We start from the raw sequence: 24,359 nt of genomic DNA, 5'->3' as shown, positions 1-24,359 counted from the left end.
CTATCTCCTAGTTTGGCCTTTTCCAGCATATCATAGAGTTGGAATCACAGAGTATGTAACCTTTGTCAGATTGGCTTCTTAACTTAGCAAGATGCATTTTTTGGACAAATCAGTTTGTCATAACAAAAATGCCATAAACTGGATGACTTAAACGATAGAAATGTGTTTCACACAGTTCTAGAGGCTAGGAAGTTTAAGATCAAAGGCTGACAAGATTAAGTGGCCTCTTCTCTTGGCTTATCAGTAGCTATTATCTTGCTGGTGTGCTCACATGACCTCTTGTGCATGCATGGGGAAAGAGAGCTCTCTGATATTTCTTCTAATAAGGACACCAATTCTTTTGAATTAGGTTTCCATACTTATGAGCTATTTAACATTAATTGCCTCCTAAAGACTTTATTTTTAAATTCAGTCATTTTGGGTACTAGGGATTTAGTCTATGAGTTGTGGAGACAAACCAGTATATGATATTTCACTCTTAGTCTCCAAAATTCATATTATCTTCACATGCAAAACTATTCACCATTTCCAACAGTCCTCCACATCCTAATTCATTCCAACATCAGCTCTGAAACATAAAGTCTCATCTAAATATCATCTACATCAGGTATGAGTGAGACTTTAGGTATGATTCATCATGAAACAAAATTTCTCTCTAGCTGCAGACCTGTGAAACTAGAAAAGTTATGTGGTTACAAAATACCACATAACTTTTGTAGGATGACGGGACAGGCATAGGATAAACATCCTCATTCCAAAAGGGAGAAATAGAAATGTAGAAAGGAGTAGTAGCTCCCAAGGAAATCCAAAAACAGGCAAAGCAAATTTCATTAGATCTTACGGCTCAACAATAATTCTCTCTGACTCAATGACTCCCTTCTGGACCGATTGCAGTGGGGACTCTGCCCTCAAGGCCCTAAGGGGGGTTGTTGCCAGGCTCAGGTCCTCCTCCTAAGGCTCTGCTGGCAGAGGCCATCTGGCCAGTTGAAACTAAGCTGATGACCCTGATAATTCTGAATTGCCTACAGTTTTATTTTTCCCTTGTCTTGAAAACCAGTGTATGTTTGCAGCCAAATAACTCCGTTGTCTTGTCCTGTAGAATCTGAGAAGACCCTCAGGCTTCCTTCACTTTATCTTATCTCCATCATTCTGCCTATATTATTCCATAATCTCTTTATCAAGTGACAGTCTAGCTATACCTTTGGTATTCTGTTAGAACATGCTCTTCTCATTTTTTTGCAACACACTCAGGTTGAGAATTTTCTACATCTTTCTACGGTTGATTATTTTTCCCCTAACAATACCTTCCTCAATTCATCTCTCTCTTCTAACATTTATCTAACAAACAGTTAGGAGTATTCAGGCCACACCGTCACATTTTGCTTTGAAATCCCCTCAACTACCTAATTTCAGTGTTCGCACTTTTTATTTTTCGCAAAACACTAGAACACATTTTAGTGAAGTTCTTTGCTACTTTATAACAAGGATTACCTTTTCTCCAATTTTCTTTTTTTTTTTTTTTTTTTTGAGACGGAGTCTCGCTCTGTCGCCCAGGCTGGAGTGCAGTGGCCGGATCTCAGCTCACTGCAAGCTCCGCCTCCCGGGTTTACGCCATTCTCCTGCCTCAGCCTCCCGAGCAGCTGGGACTACAGGCGTCTGCCACCACGCCCGGCTAGTTTTTTGTATTTTTTAATAGAGACGGGGTTTCACCGGGTTAGCCAGGATGGTCTCGATCTCCTGACCTCATGATCCGCCCGTCTCGGCCTCCCAAAGTGCTGGGATTACAGGCTTGAGCCACCGCGCCCGGCCTCCAATTTTCAATAATCTGTTCCTATTTTTGTCTGAGACATCACAAGAATGATCACAAGAATGATCTTTAATATCGTGTTTATACCAAAATTATATTCGTGATTATATATGTTTTCATTAAGAAGTTGGAGGCTTTCTTTCTATCTCCTTTTCTTTCTGAGCCCTCATCAGAATCACCATTCATGGCCAATGTCCATCAACAGTCCCTCCTTGGCAATGTGGGTTTTTTCTAGCATGCACCTCAATACTCTTACTGCCCTCTCTTATTACCAAGCACCAAAACTGCTTCCACATTTTAAGTATCTGTTACAGCAGCATTCCCTTCTCTGTAACAAAATCCATTTTGATGAACTCAGTCATGTTGGGAGTTAGGACTTCAACATATAAATTGGGGAAGGTGGGCACGATTCAGTCCATAATACATTTCAAATGCCAGATTACTAGAAAGCATGAGGCAGTTGTAATTGGTTATTCCAGAGTCCGCACAAATAGCTGTCACCATGCTTGGAGACCATGTGTTAAATCTGTAGCACATGGGTCCCCATTGGTCCCTGCAGCAGGCAGAGTGAGCTGATGCTGGTGTGCTGTCCTTCAGACCTCCAGTTGATTGTCATAGCCATCCTTCACAACCACTCCCAACTTAGTAAAGATGAATCTGGAGGAGCATTTGCTATCCCTGCTGTACAGAAGCACAAAATAACTAAGGTATCAGCAGTTTTATCAGTAGTCAACATAGAGTAAACCCCTAAAATGTGATACGAGAATGTTGAAAATGACACTCCTCTGACTTATGGAACCATGATAGTTACAGAGCTGCCATAGTGATCTGTAGTTCAGAAAAGACTGACTTCCCAGCTCTATATTTAGTAATTCCTTAAGCAGACGGGCTCAGGTGTTTTCTCAAGTGAAGCAGAATCCCACATCTATTCCAGAGAATCTAAGATCCTAACCAGAGCTGGAATGATGTCAAAATATAACTTTCTCTTTTCATGAGCAAAACACTTTGTGTGTATTTTAATTAATATTTTCTGCAAATTCTTACTTCATGGCACAAGAAAGTCAAATGGGATAAACTGTACATAATTTTACAGCTGTGGCTGAATCGTTTTGCCATTTCTGTGAGATATATTCCTTCAGAGCATAGTATACAGACATATAATTCTGATTATATTATTAATTTGTATCTTTCCCTAGCAGAAATTAATTAATTTCTTATAGGTTGGGGTATGGCTTTCACCTAGTATAAGAAATTCAAATAATTATTAACCAAACAGGAAACAGTTTCCAAATGAGTATATGAAAATTTAATAATATGTGATTTTAAATATTCTTTTATGTATATAAATTAAGCATTCTTTCAATAATTTATCAGTCATTTAAGTAAGATGCTATTATATAATGGGCCTTTTCAAATCTTATAATATTTAGTTTCCACAATAAACACAACAAACGCATGTTATATTTATTGTACAGATAGTACAACTAATAATCAGGCTTATTATGTCTTTACAAAAGGTTTTACAAGCTTCAAAAATAATTATGCCAAGATCTGAATCTACGTCTTTTTGGTTATTGGTGTCTATATTTATTTTCTTATGCCTCTAAAAATGTATAGTCTCAGGTAAAAATTAATAATACAAAAAGTTATTTGGGTATATATTAACATTTTTATAAATTACTCCCTTGAGAAAGGGAATACATAGTATTTGTAACAGAATTTTACAAAATCTCTAATTGCCACATAGCAGTGATTTACATTTTATTTTTATGTATGTATGTATGTATTTATTTATTTATTTATTTATTTTTGAGATAGAGTCTCACTCTGTTGCCCAGGCTGGAGTGCAGTGGCGCAATATCAGCTCACTGCAACCTCCACCTCCCAGCTACATGAGCTTCTCCTGCCTCAGCCTCCTGAGTAACTGGGATTATAGGCACCCACCACCATGCCCAGCTAATTTTTTGTGTTTTTACTGGAGACGGGGTTTCACTGTGTTAGTAAGGATGGTCTCAAACTCCTGACCTCGTGATCCACATGCCTCGGCCTCCCAAAGTGCTGGGATTACAGGCGTGAGCCACCGCGCCTGGCCAGTTACTTCCATTTAATGTTGCTGAATAAGCAAAAATTTATTTTTTGAGATCCACACAATTGTCTTCTAATAGTTTCTAATCATATGGACTTAGGCGAAAATCTCTGTGGTATAAGGCTCCAGTGTGGCTCCTATAATCCCTACCTTCTGGTGATAACACCTTTGTGCTCTTAAGTGTGGGCAGAAACTGAGTTACCTCTAACAGTAGCAAATGGCAAATATGAGACCATGTGATTATGTGAACGTGATTACATTTCATGAGACTGTAATTGGTCTTGCTGGGAGACTCTCTGTCATTGGCTTTGAAGAAATAAATTGCCACGTGTTGTGCTGCTACATGGAGAGGATCACAGCTTACAGAGTTGACTGTGGCCACCAGCTAACAGCTAGCAGGAAGCTGAGGCCCTTAGGGTAACAACCTTCCAGGTGCTTGATATATACTGTAGGGAATCGTATGAATGTGGAAGAGGATTATTCCCCAGCTGAGCTTCAGGTAAGACCATAGTCTTGGCTGCTACCTTGATTGCAGCCTTGTAAGACTCTGAAGCAGAAGAGTCAGCCAAATCCCATTCGAAATTCCTAACCACACAAACCATAAAATAATTCATTTGCTTTGTTTAATCTGCAAATTTCAAAGTAATAATGCTGTGTCTCAATAGAGAAGTAATACAATATTATTTCTTACATTTATACTTTATCACACTTTATCACTGGCTATTTATACTATCACTTCCAGAAATTTTAATAAGAAATAATGTACATATACACATACACAATCATATATATATCTTCACATGCCCACACAAACACACAGCATATGTGCAATTACAAACGTTTGACTCAGAGAGAGGTATATCTGGCACTTAATTAAAATATTTATTTCTAGATATGCATTTGAAAATGTATGGCTGGGCTAATTTTGTCTTTAAATATCTGCCCTTGGAAAATGAACTGCATTTTTATAAGTAATGAGAAACCTGGGTAAAGCTCTCCTAGAAGATTGGCCAAAAAGTATAAGGCCTGAGGCACTGCCAATTACTGGCTTACAGAAAATACTGGATGTAGAGGTCACCATTGTTATTACAAACTATGGAAATAAAAAAATGTTTTAAAATTATTTTTGTGTGATGAAACGTTAAAAGCTGAAGTAGGTGTTGCCATGGAAATAGTGTTTTGTTTACAACACTTGTCTTTTCTAGAACTCATCCATTAAATGGCAGGAGAGAACCACTTCAATCTTGACATTGTATTACACTCAGAGCTTTCATTACCAGAATAATATTTGTTCATTTTTCAATAAGAAGCATAAAATGTTCCGTTGCTCATTTTGTCCATTTGTTTAATGACACTGGTAGGCTTGTTACTTAAATTAAATCCATCTAAAGAAAATGAAGGCCAGGCTTGGTGGCTCACGCCTGTAATCCCAGCATTTTGGGAGGACGAGCCAGGCGGATCACGAGGTCAGGAGATTGAGACCATCCTGGCTAACACGGTGAAACCCCGTCTCTATTAAAAATGCAAAAAATTAGCTGGGTGTGGTAGCGGGCGCCTGTAGTCCCAGCTACTCAGGAGGCTGAGGCAGGAGAATGGCGAGAACTCGGGAGGCGGAGCTTGCAGTGAGCCGAGATCGCGCCACTGCCCTCTGGCCTGGGCAACTGAGCGAGACTCTGTCTCAAAAAAAAAAAAAAAAAAAAGTGAAAAGAAAATGAATACGTACTGGTTAATTCAACCGAACCCATGCAAATACACTACTGTGGCTCTAAACATTGGCAAATATAACAAACCCTCACTACCACACAGGATGGAATGTTACAGTTAACGTTCTGCTTCACAACCAATGACGATGGTGCCAGAACTCTCATGTTCTTGTTTCTCTTACTTTCTGATAATTTGTGCTAATCAAGATAGGATTGGCATTGCAAATGTAGCAATCAAACATTTTATTTCTTGCTTTCGCAAAATCACTCTAGTCCGGGTGAGTTCCAGGGGATTTGGCTGCTACACAGGAATTCACTGAGTTTTCTTTTGTCTTCCGGTTCCACAGTCGCAACACAGAGTCTGCTCATTGCCCTGGCAGAGGAACGAAATTCTGGAGGGTTTTCTACTGACCCAAAGGAACACACATGATTTCCACTCACAGCCGTTTGGCTATAACTTTGTCAAATTCTACATGCTCTAATTCCTTGAACGCTAAGAGCTATAGGATTGTGCTTTTTTTTTTTGTCAGGTGTTCTTGACCCTAACACAGCCTGTCATCCATTTTAAAATTCAGTGTTTCAGTGCCACTTAAACAGAAGTGCTCCTTTTATCCACCAGTCACTTGCTGTCATAATACTATATGTTAGGTGAAGATATATTATATAATTTATCAGATTGAATATTTCTCATGTACATTCCATATCTTTGTGTCTGTGTGTCTCTATCTGCCTCTTTCTTTAACCTTCCCCTACTATAAAGAATACGGAATGTGAGTACCCATGATGTAACTACCTTCGCTTCAAAAAGAATGTAGGTTACAGTATTTACAGTGTATTGTTGTGTTAGTCAAACAGATTAGCATCGTGCTTATGCATATTTAAGTGCTCAATACATAGTACCTTTTATTACCATAAAAATAATATTGGGAAATAGAAGATATGATTACTTACAATGTATACACTTGTTATATCACTTCTGTAACTTTTTACTTTTCATAGGGACTGTGAAATCATATAATTCATTTGATTAGATAGTTTCTAAAACATTAGAAAATGAAACATAACCACTACAATATTCTACATTTTTGATTACTTGGTTTTGATGCTTTGTCTCATGGGCAAGAGAAATAGTGTGAACAGAGGAATGGAATTATAACTAGAAATTCTATTTTGGTGAATAAGTTGAGGACTTCCTAGGGAAGTTATAGTATGTGAAATAATTGCAAATAATAAGAAGTAACTCTTAGATAAATTATTTTAAGCCTTTATTTGTTAGGTTGCTGCATAGAGCTGTAAAAGCATCAACAACATATTTCCTCAAAACGTAGAGTTTACAAGTTTTCTGAGCTCCCTGATGTTTGCAATCTATTCCAGTCTCAATGTCCTCTAATTTTACATCAATCATCTAATGATCTAGATTGCTTGCAGCTATCTTTTCATGTTTTATTTGGTTAAAGGAAAATCAGCTTTACATTGTGAAAATGCATACTGTTAGCGAATTGTGAAATTGTGAGGAATTGTGCTATAATTACTGAATATTGGCTCTCCACGAACATGTTGCTTAAACGTGGGAAGATCTGCCAGAGAAATTAAGTTTCTCTCCTTAGTAGTCCATCGTTACAGCAACAACTGTGGAAATCAAGTGAGATGTGGAGCCATTTTTGATTGCCTTAAATGGTGCATTTATATATGCCAGCAAGAATCTATGTTTCTATGTAAATTGAAAAAGGGAAATGAAACAGTCTGTGAATGTGGACTCTCTCGGGTTGAATAGAGGTGGATCAGCTCATACTTAACATCTGTTCAGGCTGGAAATGCAGAGGAAGTTTAATGTGTTTACTCAATCATACTGATTTCCTGGGTCCCAAGGCAGAAAATCTAAAACATATGACTTCTGTTCACACTATGTGGGAACTATTTGGACCAAAGGTGATGATCCTGGAAGAAAATGTGGAGACACTATGTCGGGTGGCAGCACAGTTGGACTTCTTTGCTGCCAGCAATCAACAGCCCTTAAACATCAACATTTCAAGGTTTTGTCGACTAGTGTACCAAGTAACCTCTAAAAGCATTTAAGAAGAAATAGAAAATAACACTAGATTATTTCTTAATATATCAAAAGAATATCAACATATGGCCTTGGATCCTTTTCATTCCCCAACTCTATAACTCAATACAAAATTATAATACATTTAATGTAGCGTTCCAGTCCAGATAGTAGTTTGTGGAGTTCAATTTCAGATTCCTTTTTTGAAAATTTTCTTGCATTCATAAACACTTCAGCTACCCAGGACAGCATGTTGCTCTAGCATCAAAAGTGGGGAGTCTCAAAGAAGGCAATTTATAAGTAATGTATTTCTGTCAAAATTTTATGCAACAGAAGAAAAATCATAAAACAAAAATTAATATTAGAAGAAAGTCTTATCAAATTCTATATAATTATTTTTCATCCATATACTTGGCCTCTAATTAGTTAAAAGGAAGATCATGCAATGCCCAGAGTTTTTATCTTGTGGTTACTATTCAATTAAATTCTCATATTCCCCAAGATGTCCTTGTTTTAGTTGGTAAGACAGCAAGACAGTAGCTACAATTCAGTGGAATTAAGTACTTTGCCATATTCCATGAAATACACAAGGAGAAGTCAGAAGAAACACAATTGTTTTTGTCTGGAGGAGTACAGAAAGTTGTCACAGAGTTGGCATTTGAATTGGATATTGAAAGATGAATGGAAATGCACTAGCTGGAAATGAAAAGAATATAATGGACTGAGGGAAGGTCCTTTCCAAAAATTAAGAAAGCTTTAAAAGGCATGGGTATTTTATTATTATTATTATTATTATTTTAATTACACTTTATGTTCTAGGGTACATGTGCACAATGTGCAGGTTTGTTACATATGTATACATATGCCATGTCGGTGTGCTGCACCATTAACTCATCATTTACATTAGGTATATCTAATAATGCTATCTCTCCACACTCCCCCCATCCCACAACTGGCCCCAGTATGTGATGTTCCCTTTACTATGTCCAAGTGATCTCATTGTTCAATTTCCACCTGTGAGTGAGAACATGTGGTTTTCTGTTCTTGTGATAGTTTGCTGAGAATGATGGTTTCCAGATGCATCCATGTCCCTACAAACGACACAAACTCATCCTTTTTTTATGGATGCATAATATTCCATGGTGCATATGTGCCACATTTTCTTAATTCAGTCTGTCATTGATGGACATTTAGGTTGGTTCCAAGTCTTTGCTATTGTGAATAGTGCTGCAATAAACATACATATGCATGTGTCTTTATAGCAGCATGATTTATAATCCTTTGGGTATATACCCAGAAATGGAATGGCTGGGTCAAATGGTATTTCTAGTTGTAGATCCCTGAGGTATCACCACACTGTCTTCCACAATGGTTGAACTAGTTTACAGTCCCACCAACAGTGTAAGTGTTCCTATTTCTCCACATCCTCTCCAGCACCTGTTGTTTCCTGGCTTTTTAATGATTGCCATTCTAACTGGTGTGAGATGGTATCTCACTGTGGTTTTCATTTACATTTCTCTGATGGCGAGTGGTGATGAACAATTTTTCATGTGTCTGTTAGTTGCATAAATGTCTTCTTTTGAGAAGTGTCTGTTCATATCCTTTGCCCACTTTTTGATGGGGTTGTTTGTTTTTTTCTTGTAAATTTGTTTGAGTTCTTTGTAGGTTCTGGAGATTAGCCCTTTGTCAGATGAGTAGATTACAAAAATTTTCTCCCATTCTGTAGGTTGCCTGTTCACTCTAATGGTAGTTTCTTTTGCTGTGCAGAAACTCTTTAGTTTAATTAGATCCCATTTGTCCATTTTGGCTTTTGTTGCCATTGCTTTTGGTGTTTTATACATGAAGTCTTTGCCCATGCCTATGTCCTGAATGGTATTGCCCAGGTTTTCTTCTAGGGTTTTTATGGTTTTAGGTCTAAAATTTAAGTCTCTAATCCATCTGGAATTAATTTTTGTATAAGGAGTAAGGAAGGGATCTAGTTTCAGCTTTCTACTTACGGCTAGCCAGTTTTCTCAGTACCATTTATTAAACAGGGAATCCATTCCCATTTCTTGTTTTTGTCAGGTTTGTCAAAGATAAGATGGTTGTAGATGTGTGGTATTATTTCTGAGGACTGTGTACTGTTCCATTGGTCTGTATCTCTGTTTTGGTACAGTACCATGCTGTTTGGGTTACTGTAGCCTTGTAGTATAGTTTGAAGTCAGGTAGCATGATGCCTATTGTTTGTTCTAGCGACGTTGTCTTGGCAATCACGGACTCTTTTGGTTCCATAAGGCAAAAGTAGCTTTTCAAATCTGTGAAGAAAGTCATTGTTAGCTTAATGGGGATGACATTGAGTCCTATAAATTACGCGGCGGTATGGCCATTTTCGTCGTGATTCTTCCTATCCATGAGCATGAAATGTTCTTCCATTGTTTGTGTCCTCTTTGTTTCATTGTGTAGTAGTTTGTAGTTCTCCTTGAAGAGGTCTTTCACATCCCTTAGTTGGATTCTGGAATTTTATTCTCTTTGAAGCAATTGTGAATGGGAGTTCATTCATGATTTGGTTCTCCGTTTGTCATTATTGGTGCATAGAATGCTTGTGATTTTTGCACATTGTTTTGTATCCAACAACTGCTGAAGTTGCTATCAACTTGAGGAATTTTTGGGCTGAGGCGATGGGGTTTCTAAATAGACAATCATGTCATCTGCAAACAGGGACAATTTGACTTCTCCTTTTTAGAATTGAATACCCTTTATTTCTTTCTCTTGCCTGATTGCCCTAGCCAGAACTTCCAACACTATGTTGAATAGAATTGGTGAGAGAGAGGGCATCCTGTCTTGTGCCAGTTTTCAAAGGGAATGCTTCCAGTTTTTGCCCATTCAGTATGATATTGGCTGTGGGTTTGTCATAAATAACTTTTTTTGATGTACTGCTGGATTTGATTTGCAGTATTATTTTGTTAAAGGAAGTTTTGCATCAATGTTCATCAGGGATGTGGTCTAAAATTCTCTTTTTAATTGATGACTCTGCCAGGCTTTGGTATCAGGATGATGTTGGCCTCATAAAATGAGTTAGGGAGGATTCCCTCTTTTTCTATTGATAGGAATAGTTTCAGAAGGAATGGTACCAACTCCTCGTTGTACCTCTGGTAGAATTCAGCTGTGAATCCATCTGGTCCTGCACTTTTTTTGGTTGGTAGGCTATTAATTATTGCCTTAATTTCAAAGCCTGCTATTGGTCTATTCAGGGATTCAACTTTTTTCTGGTTTAGTCTTGGGAGGGTGTATGTGTCCAGGAATTTATCCACTTCTTTTAGGTTTTCTAGTTTATTTGTGTAGAGGTGTTTATAGTATTCTCTGATGGTAGTTTGTATTTCTGTGGGGTGAGTGGTGATATCCTCTTTATCATTTTTTATTCCATCTATTTGATTCTTCTCTCTTTTCTTCTCTATTAGTCTTGCTAGCAGTCTATCAATTTTATTGATCTTTTCAAAAAACCAGCTCCTGGATTCATTGATTTTTTGAAGGGATTTTGTGTCTACCTCCTTCAGTTCTGCTCTGATCTTAGTTATTTCTTGCCTTCTGCTAGCTTTTGAATGTGTTTGCTCTTGCTTTTCTAGTTCTTTTAATTGTGATGTTAGGGTGTCAATTTTAGATCTTTCCTACTTTGTCTTGTGGGAACTTAGTGCTATAAATTTACCTCTACCCACTACTTTAAATGTGTCCCAGAGATTCTGGCATGTTGTAGCTTTGTTCTCATTGGTTTCAAAGAACATCTTTATTTCTGCCTTCATTTTGTTATGTACCCAGTAGTCATTCAGGAGCAGGTTGTTCAGTTTCCATGTAGTTGAGCGGTTTTGATTGAGTTTCTTAGTCCTGAGTTCTAGTTTGATTGCACTGTGGTCTGAGAGACAGTTTGTTATAATTTCTGTTCTTTTACATTTGCTGAGGAGTGCTTTACTTCCAACTATGTGATCAATTTTGGAATAAGTGTGATGTGGTGCTGAGAAGAATGTATATTCTGTCGATTTGGGGTGGAGAGTTCTCTAGATGTCTATTAGGTCCGCTTGGTGCAGAGTTGAGTTCAATTCCTCGATATCCTTGTTAACTTTCTGTCTCGTTAATCTGTCTAATGTTGACAGTGGGGTGTTAAAGCCTCCCAATATTATTGTGTCGGAGTCTAAATCTCTTTGTAGGTCTCTAAGGACTTGCTTTATGAATCTGGGTGTTCCTGTATTGGGTGCATATATATTTAGGATAGTTAGCTCTTCTTGTTGAATTGATCCCTTTACCATTATGTAATGACCTTCTCTGTCTCTTTTGATCTTTGTTGGTTTAAAGTCTGTTTTATCAGAGACTAGGATTGCAACAGGCATGGGTATTTTAATAATTTTCTTCAGTTGGAATTACATGTATGTTGAGTGCAGGAACAAAATTAAAAAAAAAAACAATTATGGCTGAAAAGTTATATGGGAAATTATTGTCAAAGGTATTGACATCAAACTAAGAAAATTACATTTTACCTAAAAGGCCTATGATCTTTAAAGTGGATGCAAGACTAGCTCCTCTTCCCCATGCTTATGTTTTCCATATTTTCCTCCTCCTTGTGAAAAACTCCACCACCATTGTCGACACTTCACTTTTTGTACCATACTAATATGATACTTTTGCCCATGAGCAGAATGGATGAGAATATTCTCAGAAATACACTCAAAATAACTATGTATATTCTGTTGGAAATGGAAAACCATGAATAGGTACCTTTATAGTAATAAATCAAATCTTAACAGGTGAGTTGCAGAGAACATGGTAGATTGTACAAAAGTAGCAAAGTTGGGTGGGGAAGTTTGTAATTTCTAAGCAATACTCTAAATATCTTCATTTAGTAATCATCCTCTAGGTCTGGTAGAGTGGCTTAACTGGGTGATGCATTTCAGAAACATGGCTTACAGAAATCAGATATTTAGGATAGTTACTTATAAGTAAAATACAGTACAAAGATAAGGCATCTGTACATACACACAGAAGCTTCATAATTATAATTATATTTATAAAAGTATAATGTTTTAAGTATTTAATTGACTGATAAAATTACATTAAAGAAAAATGACTTACTTTAAAGACATGACTTGTATAAGCAGACTTGTAGTTACCTACTTAATATCACATAAATTTGTCTAATGAGCAAATAAAGTGACAACATGAATTTTAATATATACATATTACATATATATGTCTATCTATCCACTTTGAAACTATGTGAATATATTTAGCTTAAAATAACAGGATAAAGAAAAATCAGTCTATCAAAGAAAAAGATTAATGATAGAAAAATAAGAGATCCATAACACATATTAAGGGGTCCCTTCTCTGTTGTTATATTTTATGAGTGTTTTTCATATTTACTGAAGAACCAAATTAAAGTACTGGATTTGTAAGGGTGGGACATACTGACTATAAAGTTTAAGATTAAAATCAAGCAGAAAACCAAATACTGCATGTTCTCATATATAAGTGGAAGCTAACCACTAGGTACACAGGAACACAAAGAGGAACGATAAACCCGGGGGACTCCAAAAGAGAGTTGGAAGGAAGGGGAGGGAGGGCTGACAAACTACCTATTTGGTACTATGCTCACTACGTGAGTGACAAGATCAATTGTATCCCAAACCTCAGCATTATATAATATGCCCATTTAACAATTCTGCACATGTACCCCCGAATGTAAAATAAAAGTTAGAATTATAAGAAAATAAAAATTAAGAGGGATTTTTCTAAAGGGGTTTCAGTTTGAAATGATCTTGAAATAACTTAATGAATAGCAGACATATAATAACCTAAATTAACAAGCAATGACAACAAAGAAATATTAATTATACATTATTTTAACCAAGCTGAGAGTTCACCTGTTTTGAGGTAGGCACAAATTAGCTGAATTCTGTTTTGTGGGGCTTTTTTTTCCTCCACAAAAAAGGCAAATTCTCAAGGCTATAAGGAGACCTCTGTTATTTTCAATGTATTTAAAATATTAAATAGACGTTTTATTTTACAGCAATTTTGTAGTCTTTAAATTATTTTAATGCTAGGAAAAATGACATACGACTGTTTAAAAATTTTATCAATTATTTGTTTTGGGTTTAATCTAAATATTCCATAACATACCTAGAACCAAAATGTTCTAATACTGAACCAAAATATGGCTCAATAAACAATAATAGTGCTCAAGATATGGAAGTGCTGGGTGACTACTATCAGGACTTGATTACTAGCATTAACTCTCATCAGTATTTCAATACTAACTTCAGTGCTAGTAAGACATCAATTTGCTGTAACAAGTATTTACAAAATATGCTGTGGCAACAAAAATAGGATGCGCCATGTGACTTCTGCTCACATACAAATAATGTATGCAAAGTAATTCAAAAATTGAAGTTGTTTCAAAAAATCCTCATATTTATTGGGTTTAAATGTTCTTACTTTTCATTATGAGTGTAATTAGATCATCAAGCTAAATACACATATTTTAATAAACAAATGAATTCTTAGCCAAAATCCCAAGTATAAAAATAAGATTTATTTTAAGTGAATGAGTGCTGTTTCTTTGAATTTGGACAATCTGTATATTTAAAATCTAATTTTGAAAATGATTCAAATTTTAAATTAAGAAAAATGCTTTACATGCTTGAATCTAAAATTATGTGTTTTAATACAAATGTATTTAGAGATGTGAGACAGTATAGGCAGAGAAATTATATGTAGGCAAAAGTGAGCCTAGCGAGAATCCCGTAACTATAGGTACTTCAGAGTAAAAAACAGAATTGTATGTTTTCCTCACCAACATAGACTATTGCCTCTGTCTTATAATTGCTAATGAAAAAGTATGATCTTCTCCTAAATCAAAGTCAGTAAAAGGTAAATTGTATTTAAAATTTTTTAAAATTTTATTTTACCTTCATTTCTTTTCAAATACTCTTCCTTTTTGATGTAGATCTGAGTTCTCTCTGTTTTGTTTTGTTTTATTTTATTTTGTTTTGTTTTGTTTTTGTAGAGATGGAGTGTCACTACGTGGCCCAGGCTAGTCTCCTGTCCTCAAATGATCCTCCTGCCTCAGCCTCCCAAAGTTCTGGGATGACAAGCATGAGCTATTGCACCCAGTGGAAAGGTAAACTTTAGATCACCAGTATTGATAGCTCTACATGATACTTAAGCTGAAACTTTAATAACATATTAAACAGAGTTTAATAACATATTAAACAGAGTATAGGATGATATAACCATTTACTTGTTCAAACTTTAATTTTAAATTGATTTACTTATTAACATCAGAACAAAAGATATCTAAAAACATTTTCATTCTTCCATTTAGGTAATTAAGTTGAAAGCATTGGACTTTTCTTAACCAATTATCCTCAAGTTATCAATGGTTTTCATTAAATGATATTCCTTTTCAGCTCTTATCCACAGAGGCTTGCACTGTTTTCACAAAAATCACAGATAATTTAAGCCTATGGCAGGAAACAGGGGAAGGTCAGTGAAATAGCATTATCATATAGTGTCTTGTTCAGTGAAGTAACACTTAAAAGAGAAGTGTCTGCTGAAAGCCAGCCAAATCATTGTCAACTCTGGAACTGTCAGGCAGTTGAATCTTCCAGGTTGCTATTCAAGTTCTCCTTTGAATTTAGGGAATGCTGGAATGAGTAAATGCCTTTCAGAATAAGTGAAATTTAAGAGTATTGTCCAGTTCAATATTTCCATTGCATGAAATAATCATGGTTTGGTGAATAATAGCAAAACTGCAAGTGAGGAATACTCTATATAGTTAGGTATGTCCAGGTTTTAGCCTTTGACACAGTCAAGGAGCTTTTCCAAGAACCTTTAACTACCTTACCTGTAAACTAGGAACAGTAAAATTGACTCTTGTTCCCAGCAAGGCTGTTTTAGGAATCAGAGGAAACACATTTGTTAAAAGAGCATTTGAAATAAAAATTTATAACAACACTGTTTTAATTCTCACAAGATTTTTGAGAATGTTAAAACATCAGCAATTATAATCTTCAACTTTGATCCAAAAAAGTTCATAAGATGATATATTGGCCATCTTTAATTCATGCAATCATTCCTTGAGTCATTCAGCCATTCACTGAACAACTATGATGTGTAAGTGAATATCTTTATAATTAATGTACTAAAATTCAAAAAGAAGAATAGCTAATATGACTAACCATGTAGAAATATGGTTAATTGCCTTAAAGGAATACAGTTGACTCTTGAATAATGCAAAGCGTTAGGAGTGCCAAACCCGTGCACAGTTGAAAATGTGAGTATAACTTTTAACTCCTTAAAAACGTAACTAATAAATAGCCTAGTGTTGACGGGAAGCCATATTGAAAACCTGAACAGTCAATTTACATATATTTTGTATATTAAATGTGTTATAAACTTTATTTTTACAGTAAATAAAGCTAAAGAAAAGAACATGTTATAAAGTATATAATAAGAAAGATAAAATATATTTACTACTTATTAAATAGGAGTGGATCATCATAAAAGCCTTCATACTTTTTGTCTTCATGATTTGTAGGCTGAAGAGGAGGAGGAAAAGGAGTTGGTCTAGTTGTCTCAGGAATGTCAGAAGCAGGAGAGGTGGAGGCGGTGAAAGGAGAGGCAGGAGAGCAGGCAAACTTGTAATCTTTATTGGAAAAAAATCCATGTATTCTTGGACACACACAATTCAAACTCATTTTCTAAGAGTCACTTGTAGAAAGAAAGTTGTACTGGGTTTGGAAACCAATATCATTTAGTTAGATCAAGACAATTTTAGCATGAAGAAGGAATTTGAAATGCAAATCATTTTATTCTCTCAATCAATTCAGAAATCTATAACTTAAATATGTTGTCATTCAAGACCTGCCTGATCAAATCATATTGCTCCTTCCTCATCACATGTCACTCAGAATCTTGTTACTCTATTTAGAAATTTTAGTACTACCTTTTTAATAACTTTTATTTAAGTTTAGAGCTACAAGTGCAGGTTTGTTAAATAGGTAAACTTGTATCATGGGGTTTGTTACATGGATTATTTTACCACCCAGTTATTAAGTCTTGTACACATTAGTTATTTTTCCTGATCCTCACCCTCCTCCCACTCTCCACCCTCAAAAAGTCTCCAGCATGTGTTGCTCCCCTCTATAAACTAGCCCTTAGCTAAGGAAAATACAATGTACAGTTATCTCTGACAAAGGCTTGATAAGGCTCTTCTAAATATACACCACCCATTTTAGAAATCAGATAAAAAATATAGAGAAATTCACACTCTTTTTTAATCATAGAGGATCCTAACTATTTGTTCCCATATAGACAACTCACCAGACTTCACATGAAAGTGGGAAATGTTTAATGTAGTTTTGAGAAATGAAGATTGAAAAATTATAAAACAATAATGATATGAAGCTGTACAACATTTTCTTTGAGCTATTTGACCAAAGCAGTGAGTCAAAGATTTCAAGTAATGTTTATTTTTTATTATATTTTTCTTCTTGAGGTAACTATAACACAATAAGAAAGAATTCATAAAATATTCTAATGTATTAGTACATTATCATGCTGCTACATAGAACTGTCTAGGACTGGGTAATTTATAAAGAAAAGAGGTTTAATTGACTCAGCTTTATATGGCTGCGGAGGCCTCAGGAAACTTACAATCATGGTGAAGGCATCTCTTCACAGTGTGGAGGGAGAGAGAATGAGTGCCAAGCAAAAAGAGAAGCCTCTTACAAGGCCATCAGATCTCTTGAGAACTCACTCACTATCATGAAAACAGCATGGGGGAAACCAGCCCCATGATTCAATTATCTCCACCTGGTCCCACCCTTGACATGTGGGGATCATTACAATTCAAGAAGAGATTTTGGGTGAGGGCACGGAGTCAAACCATATCACCTACGATTTTTTTTTTTTTTCTATTTTAGGTTCTACTTTTATTTCTTTCTACACAAAAATTTCACATCTTTTAACTCAGCACACTCTCAACTTCTCCCATGTTAATATCTATAATGGGTCAGTCCTTGCTTGACTTGTTTCTCTCTATTCTGGATTTGTATGCCTATTCCTCCATATAAATCCAACTTTATATTTCTCCAACTTTCAAAATTTTGGTTTTTAGCCAATATCACCTACTCTTAAACTAAGTTAATTACCATCTGAGACAGTTTGATTATTGTCCCATTGTTCTATTGGTCATTGGGCAGATCTGTCATTAATCTGTGTAACCAGTTGGGAACATACTCTGTTAAATGTTTTTGAAAATAATTATATTTTCAGCTTCACTCTATTTTTGGAGAGATGATATAATCACACACACACGTGCACACAGGACTCCTAATTCTCTTATCTTTATTAATGTTATTTCCTACCAGCACTTCTAAATCTTGATGTAACTTCTAACACTTCTTTATTTGTTTTTCCCTTCAATTTGAGCCACCACAATTCCTTTTATTCCCATTTCTGTGCCTACTCAGAATTTTATGAACTCACTACTGGATTTGCTCAATGGACTCCTGCTGTTTCAACATTTGAAGACTTGCCTTTATAAGCAATCAAAACCATCCACATCAGAATCACTTTTAGAAATACAACCTTGACCATGTCTCTCACTTTTTAAAACCCTTCAGTTTGCCACCCTGCTTATGATCCAAGGCCCAACCTTCTTTTTCAGACATTGATAATTCTCTAAAGTCTAGCCTGAATGACCCTTTCTATTCTTATTTTTCATATATTTGAAGAGACATCTTACTTCCCTCAAAACAGATATCTCATGGTTTTCTGGGTACATCTTCACATTCTTACTCTTGTGTATCTGTTTATATTTTCCCGCAGAATTCATTTTCACTTCTCTCTATTAAGAACTCTTTTTTTGTTTTCCCCCCAGTGGTCATTTATTTCAAATTTTCTACAAGAAGTTCTGCTTGTTCACTTTATGGAGTGTTCTTTTATGGGAAAGAGGAAGTTATAGAAGCAATAAATAAAGTCACAGTTAAATGAATGCTATATTTGGGGATTTGATACAGGAAAACTAGAATGCCATGAGCTAAGTTATCCCTGCTACGTGGGTATTTCCTCAACTAGATTATAATTCCTAAAGGTCACAGATCATATATGTCCTTCTTCCTCTTCTTCATTTCTATTATTCCTTATAAATCTTTCAAGTAAAATTTGCTCAGTATATTGTATTACTGCTTAATCGCCAAAGTATGAAGGCATATTCTATAAATGCAATGCTCTGGGCAGAAATTTTTTGAATTTGTCCTGACTCAAGAAAGCTTTAAAAAGATACATAAAAAGTTCCCATTTTCTAGTTTTATGTCATAATTAATTAATTGTGCAAATGATTATTGAGAAATTTAGAGTGTCAGGTACCCTTTGAAGTTCTGAGAAAATGGCAGTGGAGAGAAAAAAGTTCCTGCTCTCAGTAAATTATGTACTTTCCTTAACATTTGCTAATGTTACCATTACATTTGTTGATTAACATGTGTCTTTACTCTCTGCAATTCTCCATCTTGTATTCTATACATTTACATAATTTGTATATCCCCAGTACAAATATTATCATTTCCCTCCCCACTGGAGAAGCACCACTAATCAGATTTTCACGCAGTAGACAGTATCAATAAATACCATGTTTGTGAGCATCAGGCATGAAATGCATACATACAAATATCATCACAGATATAACTATTTATAAGTTAATCTGGTGTCCAGATAGCTGCTGTCCTCTATATAAACAAACTATTTTACTTGAAAGGAATATTTTTTTCTCTTATTAGATTCATTTAAAGAAAGAAAGTCATGTTCAAAGTTTTCAAGTTCTCAGAGTTCCTGTTGATCAAGTACTTCCTGAGCTCAAGAAGCATCTTTAGAATGACTTACCATTTAAATTGTAGAGGTATATTTCCAGAAACAGTTTGTGTTTTACAAAATCAGTTTAACTCGTGTTAAATTTTTTTGCACACATGCTGAAATGGTAAAAAATAAGATGTCATGTACTTCTATTAGTCTATCATTTGTCTCTTTGATATTAAGTATCTTTGAAAAATACAACAGAATGTACTCAGCCCATGTGTCAGTAAATTTCAATATGTCAAGATAAGTAATTCTCAACATTAATATCAACTTGCTATGAGGAGGAGAATAATGTTTAAGTCATTTTGACCTTGACGTCATTCCTGACTGCTTTCTTTCTCTTACACTGCTAACCAATTCATCAGCAAATCCTTTCAGCATTACCTTTCAAATAGATGCAGAATCCAAACATTCTTACAATCTCCACTGTTCCAAATCCATTTAGAGCCACAGTAATTCCTAAACTTGTCTTAAAAAGACATTCTAACATGTCTCCTGCTTCTACGCTTGCAGGTTTTCTTCTTTCCATAAACCATAATGATTCTTTAAAAATATGAATCAATTATGTTACCCCACTGTTTCAAGCCCTGAATGTCTTCCCACAGCGTGCAGAATAAAATCCCAAGATTTATGAAGTCTTTTATGCTATTCTTGGTCCCTCATTACCTCTCTGATATCATCTGTGATTACTACTCCTCTTTCTTCAACCATACTGGTCTCCTTATTACAGACCCAAGGCTCCAAGCATGCCTTGGCCTGCCTTAAAGCATTTACACATGTTCTTTCCATGACCTAAAACACTCTTCTCCCAGAAGGTCATGTAGTTGGTTCCTGTGTTTTCTTCTGTTTGTATTTAAATGAGACATTTTCAGAACAGGTATTCCTGGATCAAGGTATCTACACTGTCTGTACTTTCTTGCACATTTTTTTTTCACTGTTTATTCAAGTATCATCACTTGCCTTATATTTTTTTATTTCGATTGGTGATTATTTATTTCCCGTTCTTTATTCCTGCTGCTGCCTACCATAGAAACTTTGTGAAGAAAAAAATATTCTTTTGCCCACGTTTATATAGTCAAAGTCTATAGAAAAATGCTTGGAAAATGCGTATGATTCATGTATATTCTTTGAATGATTAAAGGTTGTTGTTATTGAACAGTCTGAGAATCTTTATAGTAAAGGGGTTCTAATTTGAATGCTTTCTGTGTAATTTCAAGTAAAAGTAGAATGTTTCCATGAAATATTTAAATTAAACAGATATTTTTGCATTCCACATATCAACCACTGTGAATAAATGTGTTTGAGTTTGTATGAATGAACACAAATGAAATATGTGAAACATGTATCACTACAGCCTCATGTTCAATGAAATCAATCAATTTGTAGATTTCTTGAGCTATGCCATGAAATAGAAGATGACATTATCTAACAAAGATTCCAGAGCTTCAAGGGAAAATTTTTTTTGGTCAAGCCTAAGTGTTTTTCATACTTTATAAAGGCAATGTAAGTTATTAAAATAGATTTCTATGTTTGTATTATTTTATATTCTTTATATTTTCAGTTCTGTAGCATAAGCACTTGAATATAAACAGCTTTATACTATCACGTAATATAAAATGCTTTGCATTGTTGTGATTATCTACAGTTGAAGACAATGAAATCATCTAATACTCTCATTATGATCATCTGTATCTTAAAGATGGGTCATTATATTTCAAAACTTTAGAGTTGTCAAAATTTAGAAAGAACATAGGTAAAATATATTTCTGTATTGCAAAAATGTGCTCGCATGTGTGTTTGTGGAGAGAGAGCCAGTGAGAGTGAGCAAGAGAGATTTGTTTTACTACTCATACAAAAGCAAAGTTACAACATACACAGTATCTAAGGAAGAGTTTTATTGTTATCTTATTATAATCCAGTTGAGCTCTATAAAAATTCTCAGAATGTATAACATAAAAACCAATGTTATTTGTGATTCCTACTGCTTCAACATTTACTGTCAAGATCTTTATGACAGAAGATCTATTTTCTATACTCGACTGTTTCGACAATCTTTCTCCCTTTTTCAATGTTGTGTACTTTTCTGAGAGGAACTTATTATTTCATCTTGTGATATATTGAGGCTGGCTAGAAATTCAAGTCCAATAGATACATAAAACATCATATTTCCCAGCCAAGTATATACACACACCTTGAGAAATATGACAATGTCTTTCTTTGATATAAAATATCATAAAGATTTTCTCTTTCAATGCTTACTTTAAATAGAATGGTGAAATTTAAATATAGTATGTGCATAGGAAATATGTCAAATGAGGAAGTGGAAATATACTATGTCTCATAGTATTTCAATTTCTTAAATTTTAAGAATGGTTACTATATTAATATTGAACTGTGAAAAATCATTGTATCTGCATAATTTGTGATACTAATTATTAATTTATTAAGAACATATACTTGTGAGTGATGTCACTTTTGCTAGAATTTGACTAGTGTTATATATATTTATAAACAAAATAAAATGTAGATTGAGGGTTTTTTTCTGTATTGCTGGGAATTATGGGAAAATAATTTAAAGGTAATGTCTTTACATTTTTATGACATATAAGGAGTAAAACAACTACTACAGTCATACAATTTTCTTGATAAATGTATCCATTAATCATTTAAGATAAATAAAACATTCCCTTTATATTATTATGTTAAGTAATTTTTTAAGAAACTTGCTTATATGCTAAAATAAATGTTGTCAAATAATGCCAAAAATTATAACACTTTGAGATAATTACAACAGGAAATAAAAACTCCTTGTATTATTTTAATTTTAAAGATTTCTAATGTACAAAATAATATTCTGTTTCAAAACACCAGCCCCAATTCAAAGATAGGTATATTTTCAGTTGGAAATTATAAAACCCCATTTTTTTTCTTGATATATCTATTTAGAGTAATCATGTTTTATTTGACCATAAAGGTGAAAGGAATTTGTTAAAATGATTAGGCAAGTGATAGAATGAGCGAGAGAATAGCAGAATAGCAGAAGAAATATCACAAAAAATTATAAAAGAGGAACTTCGTCATAGCTAATCAAATTTAGTATACAGAAATACAAATATGAAATGCTACATTAATAGAACTGATGGTAAGAGAAATTAAGCAAATTTATTATGACACTAGACTTTGTGAAATTGACAGTATCTCTCCTAATGCATAGATTTATTGGTTAGTTTGAATATGGTTAATATTTCTCAGGTACCTATCCATTTCTGAGTACATGTACATGTAACAATAGATGAAGCAGAATATGGATCACATGTGAAAAAAACTAGTTTTTTTAAAAAAAACAATATTATTAATAATATAGTTATTATTTCTACTAGTAAAAACATTATTTGCATTGAATGAGTTCTATTTTTTCTAACTAAATTCTTAAAATACAGATTATCATTCCAGACAACTATGGTATATTTTCTTACAAAATAGAACTGGCAAAATTACTAAAGGTTTGACACACCATAGTGTTCATGGCCAACAAAGTTATGACTGACAGCCTGCCTAGGACCCCAGGGACAAATCTTTAGAAGAGGAGTAGTGTCCAAAGGCAGAGTTCAAGGAAAAGGTCTGGAACACAGCAAGGCTAATATCTCAAAGGGTAACAAAAGCTGCCAAGGCCAAATTAAAATCAATCCATCAGTTTATAGGCAACTCATGTGGCAAATACCAGGCCAGAGCTCTATGATTTTTTTTTCCACACAACCAATGAAAAACCATTTTTATAAATTCTACAGAGAGGAGTACTGCATTTTGTGATGGTAACTGACAAGCTGTCAATCTATCTCAGGTGTTTGAGATGCTCTATCTCTTGCTATCCCAGGAAGACATTTGTTTTGCAGAATTACATTTTGTGAGGTCACTTCAGTGTTCCTTGGAGATTTATTTCTTACAGTCATCTTTAAAAATGCTAATACTATATGCTGCCATCTATATTGTGTCACACAGTTAAGACTGTATGAAAGATATCATTGGCTTTAACACAAGACTTTGCTTTGGATCACATTTCTGCCAGTTACTAACTGAATGACCTTGAACTGTTTAATGTATACCTTTGAACTTCAATTTTACTATTTTTAAAGTGATGATGATAATAAATGGTTCACAATATTGTTATGAAGATTAATTAAAGAAATGGTAAAACATTTAAAGCATGCACAGCAAAGATAATCAGAAAATATCTGATTGTAATTGTTTTTTCTATTTCAAATTTGAGCAACCTTTTACACTTTACTACCACCATTAAAATGTGTTATAACACATTATTTTCTATAAAATAATATAATATATATTATTATATATAATAATATAATATAATATATATGATTATGTATATTAATATAATTATATATAATATATAACATACAATCTGTAATATAATATAATATATATTATGTATATTTATTTGACAGTTTAGTTCAGAGACTAATATATAACCACCACAATTCATGTTGCCAGTGAAAATAAAGATTATTAAGCAGGGATGGTATATAGCTTTCATCTCAGCTGCTAATGTCAATATATTCTTAAGGGTTGTATAGCAGACTGTGTCAATACAAGTTTTGGAGTTCAGAAAAGAAGACTCATGAAGAATTTCTGAGGCCGGGCGCGGTGGCTCAAGCCTGTAATCCCAGCACTTTGGGAGGCCGAGACGGGCGGATCACAAGGTCAGGAGATCGAGACCATCCTGGTTAACACGGTGAAACCCCGTCTCTACTAAAATAAATACAAAAAACTAGCCGGGTGAGGTGGCAGGCACCTATAGTCCCAGCTACTCGGGAGGCT

This window comes from Papio anubis, chromosome 3 (assembly GCF_008728515.1).
Source record: "Papio anubis isolate 15944 chromosome 3, Panubis1.0, whole genome shotgun sequence".
NCBI lineage: Eukaryota > Metazoa > Chordata > Mammalia > Primates > Cercopithecidae > Papio > Papio anubis.
Note: the sequence above shows the minus strand (reverse complement) of the source record.